Below are 25,086 nucleotides of genomic sequence, written 5' to 3'. Positions count from 1 at the left end.
GACCCGGTAGTGAAGGCTGAGAAAGAGGCTGGCTGGGTCCGCCTGGCAGCCTACGAGAAGAGGCGGGAGCGGGAAAGGAGGGAGCCGAGGCCCGGCGTGGGGAGGCTGGCAGGAAGGGCCGCGAGCCCAGTGCGGACGTTTCTTCAGCCTCCCGGCGGCCGAGCGGCCCGCTGGGTTGCTATACTGAGGACATTCAGACTTCCTCGGACCTGGGTCGCTGGAGCAGAAATAGTGGTCTTCCTCGCGCCCAGTGCTCGTGCTGCGGCTCGTGCGCCGCTAGCCTCCCGGCGCGGGATGCTGGCGTGAGAAAGAGCCGAGCTGTGGGACCCACCCGGCGTGCAGTCGGTGAAGAAGGCCTGTGCGCTGCGAGGCGGGTGGAGGCGTCGGAGTTCACTGTTTAGACGGGCTTTGTCTCCTCACGTTTCAGTCAGACTCCGCAGAGTTCTCAGCATACCCCCTCAGAGGAGCGCAAAGTTAGTGAACTCCGGGCTCGTTTTCCTGTCAGCCGGGGAAGGGGAAGCAGCATCCCACCCTCAGGTGCAGACGGGAACTTAGCAAAGGGCTATCTGATGAAAGGCGATTCCGGGCACCAAGAGGAACCGGTTCCACTTTTCCTAGTCCGGAGAAGCCGGAGGAAAGGGGATGCGGGGAGGGGGTGCGGGCGGCCGGCGTCAGCCGCTTCCTCAGAGAGCCTGGCAGTTTCGCGCGGGATCTGCGGCGAGACCGTGGGGCACGCCCTCGAGCGAGGCACCCTCAGCCTAGCTGGGACCAGGGAGAAACCCTAAGTTTACTTGACGTGACAAGCTCCTGCTTCATGGAAGAAGAAGCCTCCTGGGTGAACAGAGCGGCAGAGCCCTGGCTGAACCTCAGCTAGCTGGCCCACCGCCAGGCAACTTTTCCTTCACCAAGTTTGCAGCCTGGAGGAGAGGTGAGGACTGGGGCGCCAGGATGCAGGAGGGCCTTGGTCTTCATTCAGAGGCTAGTTTCCTGTGAGATGTTAGTGATTTCTTAAAGTTCCTGTAACTGGTAAATGAATTTCATTTGCTTTACTTTCAAATGATACTTTTAAGACAAAAAAAAAAAAAAGTTGGCTCACCCACTCATCTCTTTAAATCAAAGAAGCATGAAAAGCACTGAGCGTTTAGGGTTCTTACTGTCTGAGTTGAAGAAAATGTGGGAGGCAAGCGGAACAGTTAAAAATGCTTAGTCGACCCAAACAGAAAGACTGGGTTTGAATTCAGGATCTGCTACCTAGCAAGAGAGTGTTTATGAGTGAGTTGTTGGCCTTTCTGAGCCTTGATTTCCTTTATCTCTCAATAATCTGATAGACTTGTGGCAGGGATGAAATCAAATAATACATGCCTATGCCTGGCATAGGTGAGTAGGCAGGTACTCAAAATGATAATTTCCTCCTTTTCCTCTCTCTAGTATAACTCACTGTTTGTGCAAGTGGGGGATTCAAATTAGAACTGCAGAAGATCTTAAAGAAAGATCATTTCTGTAACCATGTGCCTTTTTTCACTTTTCCAATTAACTGGTTTTGATTGATGAGGATTATTCAGGAAGCCTGGGCAGTGCCAGGATCTGAAGCAAGAGATACAGACAATGCCCAGATGAGGGCGAGACCTTTTGTAGCATGGCCTGGTGTCACCCAGAGAAGTTGGGTTTAGCATTATGAAACACAGCCACACAGCCCTAGGTGGAAATTGGTGATAAGAACAATGAGAACTGAGTTAAACAGTATTTTAAAACACTAGTTACCAAGTAATGTGTATGGGTAATACTAATATTTATAAAGTTCTTATCATTTATCATAACGTTTATCACATGTCTGTAATCTGTTCTCCTGACATCTTAATAAAGTAGATAGTATTATCATCCCCTTTTGCAGATAAGGAAACAGGCATACAGACATCAGTTTTTGCAAGGCTGCAGATTTAGTCTGTGGTGAAGCTAATATTCAGACCTAAGTGTTTTGGCTCAAGAACTGGTCTCAGTCACTGTGTTGACACTCTCCCCATACAGTTACCATATGTCATACCAGTAATCAGTACATAGTGTCGCCAAAGATTAGGTCCTCATTTTAGTGTAGGGATACTTAGGGGGGAAAAATGGAGCAGAAATTTGGAGTAAAAGCATTTTGCCCTTCAGAACCCAGGAGAGGCATTGAGGTGTGTGCCAGTTAGTGTCTCACAGCTCCTAATTCATCTTCTTTGCCTTGAACTGTGATATTAGAGCTCTGAGTTGTAAACATTTCTTTATTGTCAACACAATGTTGGCACTGTTGTCGATAGAAGTTGTAGAAGGATACTGCATTTAAAAAAAGGACTGCTCCTCTTCTTGTTTCCATTGCTCTACTTTTTGTTTCAGTGGTGTGGTGGTCAGTGAATGGCTTTCTGGCCAGCATTTCTTACCCTCAAATAAATTTGGTCAGTTCCCCAGTGTGTGGCTTGCTGGCAACCCAGGGGTTGGCTTCCTAGCAAGTTTCACTAGCACCCTAGCTAGTGGTTTCTTCACTAGCTCAGTCTGTGGCACCTCAGCCAATTTCTTGATTGTTAAGTGGGTCACAGCCACATTATCTCTGAGGACTGTCTCTCAGGCTTTGTAACTTAGAGGGCAGAGATGGGAGTAGCTTTTCTAAGCTATCCTTCCTAGAGTTCTCTCCCACAACCTGGAGGTAGTGGCTGCTCCCTCGATGTGCTATTCATGTATTCTTGAGTGATATCTTCTCTCTTAATAATCACTCTCCTTTTACTAGTTAATAATTCTTTAAATCTTTCCTGTTCTGTGGTGTGAGTCTTTCTCCTGACTGGACCTTGACTGATAGGAGGTGTAAAATAATGTAGAACCCTGAGGAAAGCACTTTCTTGGGACTCAGAAGTTGATATTCTGCCTTTAGCTGTGCAACTTTACCTAAGTAATTTACCCTGTCAGAGCTTTCTCTCATCTGTAAAAAGGGGGTGAATTTATGACAGAGTTGTTTGTGCATTGTATAAAACTGAATCCACTTTAAAACTGTAAAGTGCTATCAAAATTAAAGGTTTTAATGATCAGTATAGGAATAGAGTAGATAAGGACATATTTTAAGAAAAAATTACATGTATTCTGAGGACTCATTAGATTGTTTCGTAGGGGTGGGAGGACAATATTTTCTGTTAGAATTTATTGTCATTAGATAAATATGTTCTTTGTTCATTGGTTGTTTTACTTTGCTTAGATTTTTAGAGATGAAAGCAAACAGTTAAAAATCTTAAGTTGTTCAAGTTTCTAGCTTGAAAAAATATGACTGAAATTAGAGTCATTTTTAAATACTAGATTCAGACTAATTTGGTTACTTTCTATTCTTGTATCATTCACATTTGCTTTATTTCTCCTCTGTCGCCTTCACCCTTTCTGAGTTGAATGTCTATATCAAGAAAGAATTATTTCATTGCTTATCATTCTATGTGCAAAACATGACACTAGATATTGCATTCTATTTCAAAGGAAAATTAGTTTAGGAATCGTAAAAGCTAAAGAAAGAAAAACATGAGTGCATTCAATCCTTAGAAGAGTTTTATGAGGTAGATGCTTGTGGCAGACTCAGTCAAGTTCCATCCTGATCCCTTAGGATCTCTTTGATTATATGTGCCTTACCCCCCAGCTACTATGTTCTTTTACTTCTCACAGCCAACCCCTGAGACTCTTTGGAAGACTGCCTAAGGGCTACTAGACTCATTTTGCCTTCAGGCACAGAAAACCGGAGAGAATCACTTGGGAGTTCACTTTCCTCTTAGGACACCATTTGCCAAGGACTGCCCTATACAGTATTAAAAGCCTTTGGAAATAAGAAAATCTAAAGTGTAATTTACACCCCAAGGCTCCCCTGCAGAATCATGCTGATGCTAGGATTTTGCCTGAAATCCATTCCTTCTCTATCATGCTTACTCTGTAATTTGTGTGTTTTCCTGGAAGCATTTTCTTAACCACTTGCACACAATCCTCATCTCAGAGTATGTTTCAGAGGATCCTAAGGCTTTGCTCTTCCTTTTTACAGATGAAGAAACTGAGGCTCAAGTATTTTAAATTACCCAAAGTTATACTACCAGTAAGACAAAGATGTGACTTGGTCCATGTCTGTGTGACTCTAAAGCTCCTACTTCAAATTCTGTGTTACACTTGAAGTCCCTAATGGTGATTGTTTTTAAATTATCTGTCTGGACATAAATGGACACAAAGCTCAGTAACTGATTGTTCAAAAGACATAAAATTTATATCCATATATTACAAGATCTTTAACTGTTTGAGGAGAAAGAATAAAGAAACATTAATAGCAAGACATAAGTATGGCATGCCACATCTAGAAAAATGTTTATGAAGGGTGAGACCTGCCTGACGAGACCTCTAATGAAGATATGAATCAGTGTTCAGTATGGCTTTCAGTCAAGGGCTTTCTTTGTGCCAAGGTCGAGTTGAATATTTGTATTTTTCTTATTGATTCTGTATCAAATTTCCACAGTGTTGGTGGTTCAGAACAACACAGGTTTATTATCCATTGTTGTGGAGGCCAGAAGTCCAAAATAATTTTCAAAGGGCTAAAATTAGGATGTTGGAGGAGCTTTGTTTATTTTGGATCTCTAAAAAGTCCTAGTCCTTGCATTTTCCCACTCATAGAGGGTGAATGAGCTCCTTGGTATGTCTCTCTCTTCCTTTATATTCAGTGCCAACAACTGCCAGTCAACTCCTGCTTACGTCTTATAACTATAACACTGACTCTCCTGCTTACCTCCTCTACTTCTAAGGACTGTTGTGATCACATCAGGCCCAACCAGATAACCTAGGATAATCTCCCTACCTTAAAGTCAGCTGATTATCAACCTTAGTTCCATCTGTGACCCTAATTTCCCTTTGCCAAAAAATACAACATATTCACAGGTTCTAGGGATTAGGACCTAGATATCTTTTAGAGGGCCATCATTCTTCCTACTGCAGTATTATAGGACACAACATATTCATATCTTCACTGTTTATAACTTATTTCAGGTTATCAATCTAACTACCCCATGTTATTGTCATTTTCCCTTTCCCTGCCTTTACCTCAAAAACCTCTATTTGGATCAGCTGAGAAAACTTTCTGAAAACTCTTTTTCCTCTGTTTAAAATCCACCAGTTTTCCCCCCAAAAATACACAGTAAAGTACAAATTCATTATCTCTGTTTGATCTTCCTCTCCCCCTTCCTTACTCTCCAGCCACAAATCGCCCTGTACGCCCTGGAATTGGAATGTAGGGCACCAAGGTAAGGTGGATCCTTCAAAGCAAGCACAGACAAAAAAAAGAAGCCCCTTTGTAGAGCCTGTTCTGTGTCCCTTGGAATATCATAAAGGAGAAATTTAAGATTTTAATTTCAATAATGTTCTGATCAGGGCAGTGAGGTATAGTGCCTTGTGCCAATTCTCTACCATATTTGTGACCTGGGGCAGCTGACCCAGCTGTCCTACCAAAGGGTCAGGCTCAGGCCTTCCTTCCCCCTTATAATTTTTTGCTTCATTCATCCTGAATTTCTCAGCTTCCTTGACTCACTAGGCTGTTTCATAGTTTTGTGTTCACCTGAAATACACCCCCCGCCCCACTCTGCCGTTTGTGTGGCTTATACCTGCTTACCCTCTAAGACTTACTTCTAAGGCCATTTTCTCTCAGAAGCCTTTTTGGACTCTTTTTTTTTTTTCTCCTACCAACACAACACAGACTCTTCTTTATATCTCCATGTACCCTTTTTGGAAAAATGGCTTCTAACACACTTCCTTATTTTCAGGTCTGTCCTCCACAGAAAGAATAGGTTGGCTTTTTTTTGTTGTTGTTATTAAGTTCGTCTTTGCATTCTTATCATTCTTTAATTCTCCGGCACAATGTAAGTGTTCAGCAGAATTCTGCCTAATGATAGATATGTCCAAAGTGATATTTTATAAAATTTCATTATCTGACCACTACCCTTTATATTTAGTACTAAATGATTATCTCTTTACATTCGTACTAATATCTTAAGAGAATGGAATGCAGAAGAATATTCTTCATACTGATGAAGGAAAGACAGAATATATTCAACCTTGAGGCTGAGGTTAAGAAAATAATCCAAATTCTTCAAGAGCTTGGGACAGGTTCTGGGCAGTGTCTGAGAGGTGGTAGTGGTGATGATGGTGGTGGTGCAGGATAAACTTGACATGCTTCATAGTTTGTCCATTGTCATTTCTATTTTTAACTCTTTTCACTCTTGCTACAGTATTGATACAAAAATGCTAGTCTGTATTTATAAGGTATATTTATTTAGCATAATGCAAAACTTCTTAGACTTTTCTATGACAATATCTCCAACAATGGTATACTCACCTACCCCTAGCCAAAAAGTAATCTTATTTGAAGTCTTCAGTTTTCATCTGAAAAGTATTATGGATTTTAGATTGTACTCTGTAGTAAGTTCATATTTAGACTTATGTAAGATATTGCTTTTCCCTTAAACTTTGCCTAAATAATGTTTCAAGAGGATGTGCTGTGTTTCATGGTTTCTGGGCTCTACTCAGTGACTCCTTGGGGATGCATACCTTAAGCCAAGTGACTGAAATCCAAGCTCAAGTCCTGGAGAGAGGTTGGGCTACAGAGATAGATGTGAGGATACTTTTAAACACTTATTCTTTGGCCTTACCCAGCAGAGTACAAAACAGAAGAGGAAAACACTAAAGTCTGATTTGTAATATCTTACTAGAGAGAGGAAAGATCACTGAAGAAGAGTGTATTCCAAATGAGGATCTAATGTTGAGAAATCAGGCCTCTGGAAATTAGAGGAAGGTTTAGCGTCTTACACTTCACCAAACACATGAACAAACTTTCTATTTCATTCAGCATTTTTGTCAAATGACATTAGTGCCAATTCTTTTTACCCCAGAACCTCGAATATTTTGATAATTGTAACATTTAGATTTCTGTCAATTAAATTTTCATCTAAGGACCAGAACTGTTTCATTGATTGTGCTTCTGCATTTCATAGAACCATCTTATTATTTTTCTAGTGTTGGTCGTAATATTGAGAGGGAATGTATAGCCCAACGTTTCCAAATCTCAGGAAATTACTTTTAGTCAGGACTGTCAACTAGTCACCTAGACCTATGTAAAAGATCTGGGGACAGGAAAAGTTTGACTACTTAAATCTAAGAGTATTAGAATATTTTATCTGTTAGAAAGTCATAATGAAGTGACTTGGGTCTTTGTAAAGCACCTTTTTGTGTGGAATTCATAGACCATGCAGGATATACAAAGTGAGGACAGAGAACTGAAAATTTGTTTAAATTATTACTATAACTACAGAGTTCATGATATGTGGAGAGAAATTTGACCAGCTCAAGTAAAGAAAGCATGAACATATTTTTTTTTTGTTCTTTGACATTAAAGTCATTGCAATATTTTATGTAAACAATAATGCACTAACTTTTGATGCTTTTGTTTCCTTATTCAACATATGCACAGAATACAAAAGAATGATACTGTATTTGGATCTGGAAATTTATTCCTCTTTATGCAGTATTATGCAGACATACTTCTTTAATGTCAATTTTGCTTTTTTATTTAGTGCTTGTCAATCTCTTGTCATCAGTTCACATTCTACTAACTAAAAAAGATATTCTTATACTCTTTAGACTTTTAGGCTTTCCTTACTAGATTTTTGTAAACACCTCAAAAATTCAGGTACTTGGATTTCATTACATCATGCAGTTATATCTATCATCCCTCCCCCCCCCCCTTTTTTTTTTTTTTTTGCTTTTTAGGGCTGCACCCGAGGCACATGGAGATTCCCAGGCTAGGGGTCTAATCGGAACCACAGCTGCCAGCCTGTGCCACAGCCAGAGCGACGCCAGATCTGAGCCTCGTCTGCGACCTACACCAGAGCTTATGGCAACACTGGATCCATAACCCACGGAGCGAGGCCAGGGATCGAACCCGCAACCTCATGGTTTGTAGTCAGATTCATTTCCGCTATACCATGATGGGAACTCCAACCCCACCTTTTTTTTTTTTTTTAATTTAAGTGAGTAGTTCAGTTGCTGTCACTTTTTACTTTGTGATTCTAAATCTTTTAAAATCACCTTACCATGTTTTTCATGCACTCATCCTTATAGAAAACTCTTATCTGTAAAACACTATTTAGCTCATATATTTATATATAAATATAAATATTTATATTTATGCTTCTAGTTTTTGACATTATTAGTTCTCCTATTTTCCAAATGCATATCTTATTCTTTTTTCTCTATATATTTCCTTAGCATATGCTTTAGTTTCCCATCAATTCCCATCTTTTTTAAAATTTAAAATATGCTCCACATACTTTAATATGATGTATTCTGCCTATATTCTAATCCTGCCTATTATTTTTATCATTTTATTATTGATTTAAAATGGCAATAGTTTCCATTTCAAAGAAGTAAAGGAAGTAACAAAAGCACAATATTATCATGGACTTATTTTTTGTCAATAGTGAAAAATCTTATAGATATAAAGAAAGTTTGGGAAATAAAGTGAACATGTTCTATTTTGAAATAGTAAGGAACAGTCAGATGTGTTTTCTAATCTTTGGAAAAGCATATTTCAAAAAATTCAAAGAAAAAAGTTCATCATGCTTCCTCAGCCAGATTATTGAGAAGGAAAAGTGCTGATGAACATTTGGAGGCAATGAGAATGTAATTCTAATCATACTAATTTTAATCATTTTGCAAACCTCTCCAAATACTATTCAGCATGGTATGGTTTACTTTTAACCATTTTGAGTATCAGAGATGTCTTTCAGAATAAATACTAATGATCTCACCCTTCCCTCCTCCCCCCACATTTAAATACAAATGTATAAATATCTTCCATGTTTGTACATATCACTTTGTGTAATTTATAGATTCATTGAAGCTTAATCATTTGCCTGAATAAGGGATTCTTTAAAAATTCAGCTTAAATAAACCTCTTATATAAAGTTTTTTTAAAATATATTTAATCAACTGAAAGTAATCTTAACCTAATGAAATCCTGTGAAATGCTAATTGACCCTTTCCCCCACATCACTTTCTCTCTTGTATTATAAAATTCTAGTAATATTTAAGCCTCACTTCTAGGCTATAACTTCTTTGAGAACATAACTTATGTTCATATTCCCTCACAGGAGTTGAATGAGTGAAGTAAAATGCAATAATAGGAAGAAAAGGAAATACATAACTACAATGAGTATGAAAGACTCAAATGTGTCTATTTTATTAAGCATAGGTTAACTTTACTAACATCAGTTGACTCTAACATTGAAGAATGATTTTAAAAGATCAAGAACAGCAAGAAGTTTGCCATCTGGGAAGATGGTTAAGATTTGCGACAACTGTCTCCCATTTTACCTATCCATGGGAATATTTTTTAAATGTGAAAAAGAGAGGGTAAGTTTCGGTAACAGAAAATTGTACTTTAAGGTGGGTCATGGAAAAATTGAAAGCATTTACTTGCTTTAGAGGATTCTAATCTTCCAACTTCTTTCTGTCAGGTCCTAGGTCAATAAAAGATTAGGCAAGCCATTATCTGTAATCTGGGAAGAAAAGTGGACATTAAGGGAGTCAGTAGAAGATGAGTAAAAAGCAAAGCTATTATAAACTTTCAAAAAGGAGAAAAGATGAACTTCACAAACCGTAGACTACAGAAAATTAGGATATCAAGAGAAAGGAGTGAACATGAAGTTAGCATAGATTCATAAAGGATAGGTCAAACCAACCAATGTACATTTTTATTTAGAAAGCATGACTTGTTCGTTCTGGATTCATGTTAGCTTAATTGTTAAGCACTAATGCCATCACTACTTTTCATACATCAGCAATGAATACTCAAAGACCAGGCCACATCATTCTGTTTAATATCTTCAAGTAATGGTTCAGTGTGCAAATGCTCTTTTAACGCATTCTTCACATTTGATTTGGACTATACAGAGAAATATTAAGTGTGCTTCTCATGGGCATGCTTTTCAATATTTCTTGCTCTTCTGATCAACCATTCCCATTGTTGCTTCCTATTAATTTTTTAGGATAACTCTTGATCATTTTTCAAAATGTCTTTTAAATATTTTCTTGAATAATTCACTGACCCTAAGGCTGTCCAAGAGTTGAGGACCACGATTTTATCATTGTAAATTTACAATGCTAATTTAATCAATATTTGTTTAAATTGCATTGCACTTTGTGCAAATAAAAATGAACTGTGAATAAATAAATATGATACAATGCAAATTTTTACATAAATGTGTGATAAGTTTTAGCCCATCATGTTTTTATTAATATTTTTCCTACAATTAATATTGGTTGTAATATCAGTTACTAATTTTATATGGGCTAGATTTAAATGAATTCCATCTAATTTTGAGTCTTAAATAATTTTCATATATTACAATAATTAATAGCATAGTGATTACCATTTTAATAAAAGCACAAAACTTTGAGGACATAGTTTTAAAGCAAAGCAGTTATGCTTTCATTTTTTAAAAAAATTGTATTGTGTAGGTCGCAGACGTGGCTTGAATCTGGTGTTGCTGTGGCTGTGGTGTAGGCCAGCGGCTACAGGTCTGATTCTACTCCTAGCCTGGAAACCTCCATGTGCTGTGGGTATGGCCCTAAAAAAAATTGTATTGGAGTATAGTTGATTTGCAATGTTGTATTAGTTTCAGGTGTACAGCAAAGTGAATCAGTTGTATACATAGGTATATCCACTCGTTTTTCAGGTATAGGATTTTACAGACCATTGAGTAGACCTCCCTGTACTATATAATAGGTCCTTGTTAGTTTTCTGTTTTACATATAGTAGTGTGTAGGTGTTAATCTCATCCTCCCAATTTACTCCTCCCTCCCACATTTGGTAACCATAAGTATGATTTTGAAATCTATTAGTTTGTTTCTCTTTTATAAGTAAGTTCTTTTGCATATGATACTCGTCTTTCTCTGTCTTACATAGCATGATATTCTCTAGGTCCATCTGTGTTGTTGCAAATGACATTATTTCCTTCTTTTTTATAGCTGAATAATACTCCATTGTATGTATGTACCACATCTTCTTTTATTGATGTTCTGTCAGGTTGTTTCCATATCTTGCATATTGTGAATAGTACAGCTATGAACATTGGGGTGAACGTTATCTTTTTGAATTATGATTTTCTCTGGATGTATGCCCAGGAGTGAGATTTCTGAGTCATGTGGTAGTTCCATTTAGTTTTTGGAGGAACTTCCATACTGTTCTCCATAGTGGTTGCACAAACTTACATTCCCATGAACAGTGTAGGAGCTTTCCCTTTTTTGCACATCCTCTTCAGCATTTATTGTTTGTAGACTTGTTGACGATGGCCATTCTAACTGATGCGAGATTATACCTCATTGTAGTTTTGATTTGCATTTCTCTAATAATTATTGATGTTGAGTATCCTTTTATGTGCTTTTTGACCATCTCTCTGTCTTCTTTGGATAAATGTCTATTTAGGTCTTTGCCCATATCTCAATTGTGTTGTTTGCTTTTTTTGTTATAGAATTGTATGAAATCTTTGTATATTTTGGAGATTAAGCCTTTATTGGTTGCTTCAGTTACAAAGATTTTCTCCCAGTTATGCTTTCTACTTTAGGCTATATTTAAATTTTTCCTTCTACTTTTAACAGTATATTGATAGGAGATAAGGAAATAACTCCTCATTTAATAATAATATGTATTTTGAGTTTTTTTTTCCCAAATCACAATTGAAGAGGTAAGGAGACCTATGCACTTGGTCTGTTTGATTATGTGACTACAGTAGTTCAAGGACTCGTTTCAACATTTTGCAGACCACAAGAACAAGCATACTACATTTTTTCCTCTTTAAGCCCTCCAAATATTTTAAAGTATGTCAGTTTATGTATAAACATTCCCTGAAGCTCCCACTTTTGCAAGATGCTAAATAAAAGAAGTCTAGGTTTTTCCAGTACTAATAGAGATTTACTTCCTAGCTCTTTCCTCTGGAGACAAATATAGGTCTCCTCAAGGATAAGATGATTTGCATATGAGATATGATTTAAAGGGCTAGAAACATCTTTTCTACTCTTTCCAAAATGCTTCACTATGTTTTGTCATACTGCCTGATAATTTTTGCATTAGAGATTTATCCTTTTGAGATAATAAAATGCAAATATCTCTGAAAGGATTTCTTCTGCTTTAGTTATATATGGCTATTAGTGAACAAAATATGTTCATTACAGGATAATGGGAGGATTGCCAACTAACAAATCCCTGGAGTCTGTACTCCACTAAACGTTGCTTAGCAATTTCTAAAATTTTCTAGGTCTAGTTTACAAGAGTAAAGAGATTAGAAATCAGTGGAATGTGGGTATGTTACATAAAGTTGTATAATTGATATTTAGTTTGTATTTCTATTCTCTGTTGATTTAAAAACAATAGAAATAGTTTCGTTAATGGCTCAGCGGGTTAAGAACCTGATTAGTGTCCATGAGGATGGAGGTTTGATCCGTAGCCTTGCTTGGTGGGTTAAGGATCCAGCACTGCTGCAAGCTGCAGTGTAGGTTGCAGCTGTGGCTCAGATCCCGCATTGTCTACAGAACAGGAGCTGCAGTTGCAGCTCTGATTTGCTCCCTAGCCTGGGAACTTTCATATGCTGCAAGTGCAGCCCTAACAAAGAAAAAAAAAAACCGTAAAAACAGAAGTAGAAGGTTAATAGGTGGGTGTAGATGTCACTAATTTAGTTACATGGCTTTGTAAGGCCTTTCCTAGGAAGTGATTTTTAAGTGAGATTTGAATGTAGTATACCATACAGTTGTGTAAAAATCTGGGGCAGGGACTTTTCAGGCAGGAGAAGAGGAAGTATTTTGGTCCTCCAGTGGTAAGGAACTGGACATGTCAGAGACTAGGTAATTTCCACTTTTATTATATTACGCATTCAATTATGCTACCAATTAGGGTCTAAGGCCTTCCACAAGTTGAACCTTGCTTAAAATATAATTATTTCCTCCCCTCTTCTCACCATGTTTCAGGCTAGTCTGTGCCTTTGTGACTTTAATAACTGTTTCTTTTGTTTAGTAGCCTCTCATTAATTTGTTATTGCCTAATAAACTTTGATTTATCTCTTAAAATCTACCTTAAGCATTCTATCTTTGAGGAAGCCTTTCATTTTCTCCTGCCCACTATCTATCCATAGAATTGCTCAATCTTTGTGCTACCATTGGCTGATGATCTTGAGATGCTGCTTCGTAATTACTAATTTACATGTATAGCTTTATCACTAGTAAGTTTCTTTAGGACAGAGACATTATTAATTCATCCCTAGGTGCCCATGGTCCAGCATAGTAGTAGTATTACATAGTATATAATACTAGTAGTATATTATAAATACTCGATAAATCATTGCTCAATGAGTGAATGAGTGGGATATCTCTTTGCTGTTGCAATTTAACTAATATGACATTTATCTTCAGAACACTTTCCATGAATATCTATTCTAGCTAATAGCCATAAACTAACTCTACACCACAGTCATATTCTATTGCCACTAGAACATTTATCATTATGTCATTTTAAAACAATAAAACGTTAAATACTATGCTTCGTATTTAAGGCAAACTATGTTCATGGAAATATTCAATAACTTTTTATACAGTTTTCAATTTTTCTGTTTAGCATAATTGTAAATTTTCAGCCTTTTAAATATGTTACTGTTGAGAACCAGGTACTAGTTAATGAAAACCATGATTTAATGTTTTATGTGGTTTGTTTGTTCGTTTCTCTTTTTAAGTTAGAGTGGTAGAGTTAGTTTGAAACATTCATTACATTTTATGTATAAGAACTCAGTTTTCATGGAGTTACCATCATGGCTTAGCGGAAACGAATTTGACTAGCATCCGTGAGGACACAGGTTTGATCCATGGCCTTGTTCAGTGAGTTAAGGGTCTGGTGTTGCCTGAGCTGTGGTGTAGGTTGCAGACACAGCACGGACCTGTTGTTGCTGTGGCTGTGGTATAGGCTAACGGCTACAGCTCTTATTTGACCCCTAGCCTGGGAACCTCCATATGCCAAGGGTGTGGCCCTAAAAAGACAAAAAAAAAAGGAACTCAATTTTCTTGATTTGTAACCTCAATTCCTAAGTACTTGGCAGAAGTAGAATAGATGAATGAGGAGCTGGGAGGGAGAAATTATGGAGATGTATCCAGGAGTGGAAGGAGGATACAAAACTTTTGGCAAGCCAAATCAAAGATAGTTTCTGTCAGGGAACAATAATAGTATCATACTTTACGAGATGAGAGAAATAGCATTAAAGTTACCATGTAGAATTGGAAATATATACTTGGAGCTTTTTTCCCCAAAAAGTTTCCAATATATTGACCCTCTGTCTAAGGCGGTAAGTGTCTAAGTGATTAACATTTGTTCAAGGCTTTATCCATAGTAATTGAGAGATTTCCACCTATAGGTTCTCCTTGAAATTATTGGTAGTTCAGCCGCATGATACACATTTACTGAATGAACAAAGCTAATGAATAAAGGCCTAAGCCTTTAGTATTAGTCCCTTTATTTGTTTTCAAATTTTGTGTCAGTATGGACTGCTAGGTTCTTATTTAATCTAATGGGTTAGAATACTAATATTCTTTATTTTGATGCTCAAAATTGTTCCAGATTTGGCCAGTAGGAGCTCCTTCAAGATGGTTTGCTTATCCTTTTGACCTGTCCTCCTGATGATCTGAACATGTCCTTGCCTCCTGACATAACAAAATGTTCCAAATTTATCTTGCTTTTTCTTTTCCCCAGCTTTGGAATCTGCTATTGCCGCCAATGAACTCCATTTATTTTTTTAGTGGTGTTTAGAAACCCACTATTGGTGGGCCATTTCTTCTAAGTCCTTTCAGTGGCAATAACTAGGCAGTATATATAGAGATATTTCAAATATATGAAATATATTAAATATAGAAGAGGTAACTCAAATTTTCAGCTTAGAGCAAAATATTAACATTTTTTGAAGGGAAAATATTTGTTATCGACATACAGTTGGCCTAGAAAATAACATTGATTTCGAACAAAGTACACCCAAATAGGTTTCATTAATAAACATAATGTTTCTTATAATCATAGCTATTAGAGTGAGACATTATCTAGAACTGTGATCTAGATGTTATACAGTAGACCCTTGCAGTGTTGTTTTGAATCTCTATTAAAATAAGAAAATAAGTTCGGGGGACAAAATCTTGTCCTAATCCTTTCCAACACTTTAGCCACATAGAGAAAAGACAGCATTCGTTACACTCAGAATGTTGAAATTAATGTATCTTTATGACAGTTCATAATATAGTGACAAAGTAGTGACATTATCTATGTGGGAGCAATACTTATGCCCTCTTTTTGGATAACTTCAGTAACTATAGATGCAATTGTAGCCATTCCACTTGGCAATAGCTTGACTATTATTTGGCTACCAACATGAATAATTTGTTAAAAGAAGATGATGAGGAGTTGTAAACATATAAATAAGCAGGATTTGTATCATGAAATTTTGGACTATGCATCCACATTGTTACAGTTTTCTCACAGCATGACATTGAGAACTTTTCTGTAATGGTCTGTCTCTTCTATTAAATTGAAAGCCGGAGCTTCTCTACTTGACTTACTAATTCCAAAGATTAAGTCATTAAGAGAGGAGCTTGTTTTTACTGGTTTACTTGCTTTTCTAGAAATACTTAGTCTGATTACAGTTTATTTTATGTAGTAAATAAAGATTCTCACTTTAATACCTGCTGAGTATTGCATTATGGTGATTTAATGACATGAAAATAATGTAAAAGTATATGTATACATACATATATGTATATGTTCATATAATGCATGTTATTTTTAAGTTCAAAAATCATTTAAAATAAATACCTGAAGAAGCCACAGCTGTAATAAAAAAATCAACTTGACAGTGTTAGAAGGCAAAATTAACAATTTTTAAGGAGTTACTATGTGATATATGTCATATGAGTTGCATTTTATTTACCTATCAAACAATATAATTGCTAGAGCTGTTATTTTACAGAAGAAACAGATTACATACCTTATTAAACTTGGTCAACTTCTTGTAACTTGTAACTAATGCATTATAGAAATATGACTCAAACCTACATATGTTAACTTTAGACTCCATACTTTTTTTGAGTGCATCACATAAAGTTTCACATAAAGAACATCACATAAATCATTCTGCCCCTGGCCAATAACAATTTTACTAAATTGATTCTTTGGTTTTTGTCTGCAAAAGAAGGATGTTGGCCTATATTAACTATCCTCAATGTTTTTAACAATCAATAAATGTGTTCGCCACACACAATAGTTTTTTTTTAAATGTTCTGTATTCATGACTGCAAAATAACTATGACTCAGTTATCTTCGAACTTCAGTGTTATTAAAACTTTATATAAAAGTATTTTTGTATATAAAGTGTTATATAAAACTTTTGGTGTTATTAATTAAAACACATCTGTATACATCTGAAAAATACCATTCATGACAACAGCATAGAGAGCTTAGTCTTGAAAAATAACTTAAATCATAACTGAAAATGAACCAAAGATTATAGAAAAGGGGTAGACAACACATACGTGAGTGAAAACTGGCTTTAGAGTCATCTTAAATGGATTTCATCCAAAAGGGATGCCTAAGAGACCACAAGATCCCAATAGAAGGTCTGTAAAGAGATGGGCTGCTGAGACCCAAATTCAGTGAAGGACAGTTGAGAGATGCTTACTAATGAATGTGGAGAGAAATAAAATAGTCTGAAGAACCCTGAAAGAGAAAAAGACCAAACCAGATACCTTCCAAAACCAGTGAGCAATCAGTGATGGCAGCTCACAAAAGTACAAGCATGCAAGAGCTCTCCTGTGCCCTTACATCTCCTCCCTTCACCATCTTGAAACCTGGTGGGATCAGAAACAGTGCTAATTAGCAATTGAGGAGAGGAAGAAGACAAGTTGGGAAAAGAGAGGAGTACCTATCCAAGTCATATTGCACAGGCTGCCTTCCATTGCATGGCTGGTTAGGTGAGTGCAGAAGCTTTGGTTATTCTCTCAAGTGTATCTTTAAAAAGTCCATCTTCCTAAATGCTTTGGCTATAAGCAATTAAGGGTAAAGTTTTTGTTTGCAAGATTATAAATATTTTCATTTATAATTGGATAAAATGTTTTTTACTTTTATCTTTTGCTTTTTTGGGCTTCTCATGGCATATGGAAATTCCTAGGCTTGGGGTCAAATTGGAGCTATAGCTGCTGGCCTGCACCACAGCCACAGCAATGCCAGATCCAAGGCGCATCAGCGACCTATGTCACAGCTTCAGGGCAATGCCAGATCCAAGGCGCATCAGCGACCTATGTCACAGCTTCAGGGCAATGCCAGATCCTTAACCCACTGAGTGAGGACAGGGACTGAACCTGTGTTCTCATAGATACTAGTTGGATTCATTAACACTGAGCCACGACGGGAACTCTTAAAATGTTATTTTATGTGAACCCCACATGTCATGTGATATATTTTACACCCTATGTCATACTTGCACATGAATGTTCATAAAACAAATCGTCTCAAGTCAATAGGATCAAAATTAGATTTGAAAAAATATATTTAATAAGGTATGTAAGATGAGGTAGAGGTAATTCTAATTGAATTCACAGAGGATTTAAAATTAGATGTTGAAATTCCTATCATGGCTGAGCAGGTTAAGACTCCAAATAGTATCCATGAGGCTGTGGGTTCAGTCACTGGCCTCACTCGATGGGTTAAGGATCCAGCATTGCTGTGAGCTGTGGTGTAGGTCACAGATGTGGCTTGGATCCTGCATTGTTGTGACTGTGGGGTAGGCCGGCAGCTGCAGCTTTGATTCGACCCCTAGCCCAGGAACTTCCACATGCTGCAGGTATGGCCCTAAAAGGAAAGCAAAAAAATTAGATATGAATCTATAATATGTATTAAATTAGATATGAATTAGTATTAGATTTGCATTTAAAAAATGTACTACTATGTTCACTTTTGAATACCATTTACACAGAATATTAAGACAGATAACCTATCTTGACTCTCTTTTCCTCCCCCTACCACCTAAATGTCATTGAAAAATCTGTCCACCTTTATTATCAGCATTAAAGACTGGGTTTGAGAAATGCAAAGAACCTAAGTTTTACATTTCAGTGGGAGATAGAGTATAATTAAGAAATATTTTTGTAAGTGCAGAAAAATGTTCCTTTTAAGAGGAACAATTTTGATACCTTAAAAATATCAAATACTGAGTTTTAAATATTAACGCTAGCAAAGATATACAAAATACAAAAGAGTTTCTTGAATAAATATTCCAAATTTTGCTTAAGATCTCATTTTAGGACTTAGTATTCTGTAATCAGAATGTAGACATTGAAATTATTATTTAAACAGAAATTGGTAATTAACTCAGAAGAATCCTTAGAATTTGAGTTTAGGTCCTATTATTTAGATTTTAGATACTGTCCAGGGGAGGTTAGTATTGTTTATAGACACCCCAATTAAGGTGGTTTTTTTAAAATAATATTCTATTATGCAAAAGCTATTAATGACCCAATAATAACCTTGTTCTCATTAGTATCATGCAAGGAATAAAGTCCATAAGACACTTATGTAATTATTTTAATATTTTATTATTAACAATGGCTATTCATGGAAAAAACCCTTAAATATAGAAAAAGTGAAGAGTTATTGAAATTTACTATTACTCAGATTTAGCTGCTTAAAAATACTGGTTGTAATGATACATATTATTCTGAATTCAGTGACTTTTAGACCATCTTAATTTTCTACCTAAGAACTATTCTTCACTTCCTCCTTACTGCTAGGACCCCTTTTTGATCAAACTGGCAAAATTCTCAGATAAAATATCTTCTCAGACTCTTGCATCCTAGGATGGCAATGTAAAAAAAGTATAGGTGAGGAGATGCAAGTATGTTTCTGCTAGAGACTTCTGAGAACATCTTTGTTTTTCTAATACACTCTTTTTGTCCTTGTCTCTCTTTCCAGCCTACAGCCTAAGTGAAGAAAGAGAAGCCATCTTGCTTTCATGACTGGACAAGCATGAAAATAAAAGCTTCCCTGTGACAATGATGGAGCAAAATGATAGAAGGGCCCCAGACTCCCTTCCTTCAGACTTCTTGTTATGTGAGGAAATTTAAATGCTATTACAAGATTAAGCTACAGAGATGGGCTTCTATTTCATGCAACTATACACATCACAGTTCAGACAATGACCATTAAATTGGTCAAAGCATCCATTTTAAAGGATTCATCTGAGTCATACACAGATACATAACAATCAAATCTTAGAAAAAAATTTAAAGTTTTTTAAATTCATTGTGATTTTGAAATCGATCTTTCAGTATTTAAGTTATCAAACTATTAAATACATTTACTTTCAAATAATGTGAATAACGCCAGTGAATCCTGTTAGTTTCTTAGTATGAGTATGAATTTATGCGTGTCACCTGTGTCACAGATTGTCACCTGTGCTTCTACCAAGTGGCTATAAATATTAAGTTCCTTGGATTTGATTAATCTGCTAGAGCAGCTCACAGAACTGAGGAAACTGGTTTACTTACTAGATTAGCAGTCTATCATAAAAAGATGAAACTCTGGAACAGCTAGATAGAAAAGATGCTTAAGGCAAGGGATGGGGAAATGGTACAAAGCTTCCAGGACCTCTCTGAGCATGCCATTCTATCTGCATCTCTATGCATTCACCAACCTGGAAGCTCTCTGAACCTTTTCTTTTTGGGTTTTTATGGAGGTTTCATTACAACAGTATGATTGATTTAAATTGTTGCCCACTGGGGATTGATTCAACCTTCTTTCCTCTCCCTTCCCTTCCAAAGGTTGAGGGTAGGGAAAGTAGGGGTGGGACTGAATATTCCAAGCCTCTATTCACCTTAGTTCCCCTGGCAACCAGCACCTAGCCTTAGTTGCTTTCCAAAAGTCACCTCATTAACATAAACCCAGCTATGGTAGAAAGGGGCTTGTTAAAAATAACAACATACCCTTTTCACCTTTATTTCAGGAACTGAGGACAGGAGACCAAATATTATAAGAAAAGACACCTCCCCCCCTTATAGCTCAAGAAATTCCAAAGATTTGGGGATCTGTGAGCCAGCAACCTGGAATGAAAGTAAAATATAAATTTCTTATTATAACTCAGAATAGCTCAAATTAATTTCCAGAGATCTTTAAGTTGGGGGGGGGGGGAACTAATATAATCACTTCACTGATTAGTAACTTAAGCCCTCAAGTTACATGTCCTTGGTCAAAGTCATTATTGATACAGATGCTCTTTGCTCTGAGAATAAAAGTGGTCACTTTTAATTCACTTCAATCCCTATTAAACTACAATGGCTTTTTTCACAGAACTAGAACAACAACGACAAAAAAATTTAATTTGTATGGAAACTCCAAAGCCTTGAAGAGCCAAAGCAGTTTTGAGAAAGAAAAGCAGAGCCAGAGGAATGAGGCTCCCCAACTTCAGACTTTACTACAAAGCTACAGTGCTCCAAACAGTATGATAATGGCACAAAAAACAGAAATATTGATCAGTGGGACAGCATAGAAAGCCTAGAAATAAACCCATGCGTCTACGGCCAATCAATCTACAAAAAAGGAGGCAAGAATATACAATGGAAATAAAGGCAAACTCTTCAGTAAGTAGTGCTGTGGAAACTGGACAGCTCCATGTACAAGAATGAAATTAGAACACTCCCTAATGCCATACACAGAAATTAACTCAAAATGGATTAAAGACCTGAATTTCAAATCGGGATGCTATAAAACTCTTAGAGGAAAAACATAGGCAGAAACACTCTTTGACACAGATTGCAGCAATTATCTTGTTTGATCTACCTCCTAGAGTAATGAAAATAAAAACAAAAATAAATGGACCTAATTAAGCTTAAAAGCTTTTGCACAGCAAAGGAAACCATAAACAAAATGAAAAGACAACCCATAGAATGGGAGAGAATCTTTGCAAATGAAGCAACTGACATGGGATTAATCTCCAAAAATGAACACCTCATGTAGCTCAATATAAAAAAAAAAAAAATCAAAAGATGGGTAGAAAATCTAAGATGCTTCTCCAAAGAAGACATAGAGAAGACATGAAGACAAGAAGAAATGAAAAGATGCTCAACATCACTAATCATTAGAGAAATGCAAATCAAAACTACTATGCGGTACCACCTTACACCAGTCAGAATGGCCTTCATCAAAATAATCTATAAAGGGATGAGAATGTAAGCTTGCAAAACCACCATGGAGAACAGTATGGAAGTTCCTCAAAAAACTAAATATAGAACTACCATATGACTCAGCAATCCCACTCCTGGGCATATATCCAGAGAAAACCGTAATTCAAAAAGATACATGCAGCCCAGTGTTCACTGCAGCAGTCTTTACAAGAGCCAAGACCTGGAAGCAACCTAAATTCCATAGACAGAGGACTGGATAAAGAAGATGTGGTACACAGTACAACGGAATATTTTTCAGCCGTAAAAAAATGAGACAATGCCATTTGCAGCAACATGGATGGACATAGAGATTATCATACTTAAGTAAGTCAGACAAAGACAAATATGCTATCACTTATATGTGAAATTAATGAAAATGATACAGAACTTACAAAACAGAAACTCATAGATTTCAAATCAAACTTAACGGTTACCAAAGGGGAATAATGGTGCATGTATAAAATAGATAGGTAATAAGGACCTACTGTATAGTACAGGATAACTCAGTACTGTGTGATAACCTATATGGGAAAAGAATCTGAAAAGGAATAGATATATGTATATGTGCTTTACTTTGCTGTACACCTGAAACTAACACAACTTTGTAAGTCAACTATACTCCAATAAATATATATATATTTTAAAAAATGGTCACTTTTAAATATCACATAGACAATCCCTGAAATAATCTCTCTCCACCTCCCATTGACAGAAGATGAGAAATTTCTGAGTCAAAACTATGAAGGAAAAGTTTGGTGTGCAAAATCTCTGATACGTTTCCAGGATTTGGAGAAAGAGTATGCCTTCTTTGAAAACTAGTCTCAATTTTAATAAATATTTCTGCCACGATAATGAATCCTACTGGAAACTGATATCCTGACCATGGGTTTCTCGGTGATTATGTCACTGAGATTTCGTTTCCTGATCTGGATATTATCAGAGCTATCCTATAAGGCTGGGCAAGTGCAAAAACAGCAAATGGCTTTCAGCCTGAGCATATCTAGATCATACTAGAAAATTACACAGAAGGTTCAGACTTCCATGTCACTTACCTCTGCTATCCTCAAAAACAAGTACTAATAGTTGTTTTACAAGTTTTGTTAAATTTATAAGATATCAGCATTATAACCTTATTTCTTTTTGTAGTCAACATTGTATATTTTAAATCTTTTTTATGCGCAACTGATTGGTTTGTTTAATTGTACTGCTATACATTGTTCTATTACAACACATTGTGATTTATTATCTATTTCATTAGCATCCAAGAGCTTAGTTACTATAGTCAACATCCTTAATAAATACCTCTTTATCTTTCTCATTAATGAGATTAGGATAACTCTATATTGAATCATTTAAGTTTTTACTTCTGTTATTTTTTTTCTCCCTTGGTTATTTTTTACTGGGTTCAGTGGAAGTCATTGGGTATTTTATGTATTCTTATTATTCATAGTATTGAATCCCAGGTTGTCACTTTAATCTTAGTCTTGTGACTGAAATGGAATCTGTGATGTACCACTCAGATCCTTGTTCAGTGCCAGAGGGCTTATTCCCTAATTCATGGAAAGTGATACTTGCAGGCAGCCCAATAATCATCCCTCATTAGAAACTTCCTTGAATGGAGTCATTTGTATCTTACCCAAATTCGTACACCCTTCCCAGGGCAGCTTGCTTCCAGTCACTGGTCAATGCAGGAGTCAGCCTCTCTCCTGCTTCAGAGAAGAAGCCTTCACTGATAATGCATCACTGCACTACTTGTCTCTTTAACCCAGTTCTGTTTTCTTCCCTTCCCTTCCTATCACAGATATTGTCCTCAAGAACACTTCGTAATAAACCTGCTCACTGATCTCTTTTTTGTGGTCTGGTTCCTAGGGACACAACCTGTGTGAGTGAGAATCACTAATAGATATTCTTATGTTGCCCAATTCTCATATTAGTCAAAAGTCAAATTATGTTTGCTTTTCTCTTGTGATTTGAGCTTTTACATCTTGTTTTAGTAAACATAATTTATGGTTAGTTTAGTTGTTTTATTTTCATACTCAGGCCTTCTATCCATTTGGGATTTTTTGTTTTTGTTTAATAATTGTATGTACTAGAGATCCAATTTTATTTTTCTTTAAGTAGTAAATCAAGTTTCTGGTTGCTTTCAAAAGTGTCTGTCATTTCTCCAAAGTTATGTACCATGTCCTCTATCATATACAAGTAATCTGTTTAAATCCTTATTTTTCTATTCCTTCAGTCAATTAGTCTGTCCTGCACCTGTACCACACAGATGGTTTTCATCTGATGTTGCATTCTGTCTTAATACCTAGTAGTAGGAGTTTCCCTTCTTTATACTTTTTTGAAAATTGCTTTAGAAAGTCATGGAAATTTATCTTCCTTTATATATTTTGAAGCTGTGGTGCAGTGGGTTAATGATCTGGCTTGTCTCTGTGGCATTGCTGGTTTGATTCCCCAGCCTGGCACAGTGGGTTAAGTAAAGATTTGGCATTGCCACAGCTGTGGCAGATGTGACTCGGATTCAGTCCCAGTCTTGGGAACTTCTATATGCTACGTATGTGACTGAAAAAGGAAAAGAAAAGAAAAAGAATATTTGGAGAAAAAAAAGGTGATCATTTGTAGTTTATGAAAGATATAAGACTTCAGTTTAAAAGGGCATATAACGAACACAATAGGAAAGATAAGTGGGAAGAAACTTCCTCTTTTAGATATAGTTGTTTTTAAGGTTACTAAAAACAAAGGAAAATTTATGATTTTCAGAAAGAAAGTAAAACTTGAATAAAATCAGAACTAAAATCAATACTTTTTAGCCCTTATAATAGCAACACTAAATGTAAGAGAGTTTTCAAGGAAAAGGATTTGAATCTGACTCAGCTAAGTATTCAGCTAAGCTATTATTTCCATGTTAGAGCAAAGATAATAAGATATTAGTTATCAGAGAGCCTAGCAACATGAAGAATCTCTTTAAAAGTTCTTAAGAGATTTAACTTTTGAAAAGAAGGAATTTTTAAAAATTATATATATTACTACTGTACAGCATGGTGACCCACTTACATATAAATGTATACATTCTTTTTTCTCACATTAAGTGTTCCATCATAAGTGACTAGACAGAGTTCCCAGTGCTATACAGCAAGATCCCATTGCTCATCCATCCTGAAGGCTACATTCTGCGTCTATTTACCCCAAAATCCCAGTCCTTCCCACTCCCTCCCCTTCCCCCTTGGCAACCACAAATCTATTCTCCAAGTCCATTATTTTCTTTGCTGTGGAAAGGTTCATTTGTGCCATATATTAGATTCCAGATATAAGTGATATCATATGGTATTTGTCTCTTTCTGACTTACTTCACTCAGGATGGAATTGATTCTGAAAGCAATAAATTGTTATGGGAGGGAAAATATGCAAGTATGTAAGAATTTAATCATTTGTATAATCACAAAAATCAGAAACTAAAATGTCATAGAATACTAATGTAAGTTATTTCAGGAAGAGAGGAAGGTGGGAGAGAGAGAGTAGTGTGCATAATAATAAAAACAAAGCAATAAAGAAAAATAATGAGATAAAGAGAATAGGAAGAAGAAATTAAAATGTCATGATATAAGTATCTTTATAGACTGCCCAAGATAATTCATAAATAAATTTTAAGGTTAATGTGAAAACTCAGTCAATTTAAAAGCTAAATGAATAACATAATGAAGACCCATATGACCACCCTCCCAGAAATAAAAAGTGTTATCATTTTACCAAGTTTGTTCCATGTTGCTTTTTTAA

At 36.3% G+C, this 25,086-nt stretch overlaps 1 long non-coding RNA gene across 1 annotated transcript; it reads left to right on the top strand.

The window, feature by feature from the left end:
- Window positions 1-4: 4 nt before the first annotated feature.
- On the top strand, window positions 5-20,762 carry LOC125110495 (uncharacterized). The gene is made up of 3 exons (XR_007130657.1): window positions 5-928; window positions 19,070-19,207; window positions 20,444-20,762. It is a non-coding gene; the product is annotated as an uncharacterized LOC125110495 (long non-coding RNA).
- The last annotated feature ends 4,324 nt before the right edge of the window (window positions 20,763-25,086 follow it).

Source organism: Phacochoerus africanus, chromosome 11 (genome assembly GCF_016906955.1).
Source record: "Phacochoerus africanus isolate WHEZ1 chromosome 11, ROS_Pafr_v1, whole genome shotgun sequence".
NCBI classification, from domain to species: Eukaryota; Metazoa; Chordata; class Mammalia; order Artiodactyla; family Suidae; genus Phacochoerus; species Phacochoerus africanus.
The sequence above is the reverse complement of the archived record's forward strand: the minus strand, read 5'-3'. Positions and strand labels throughout refer to the sequence as shown.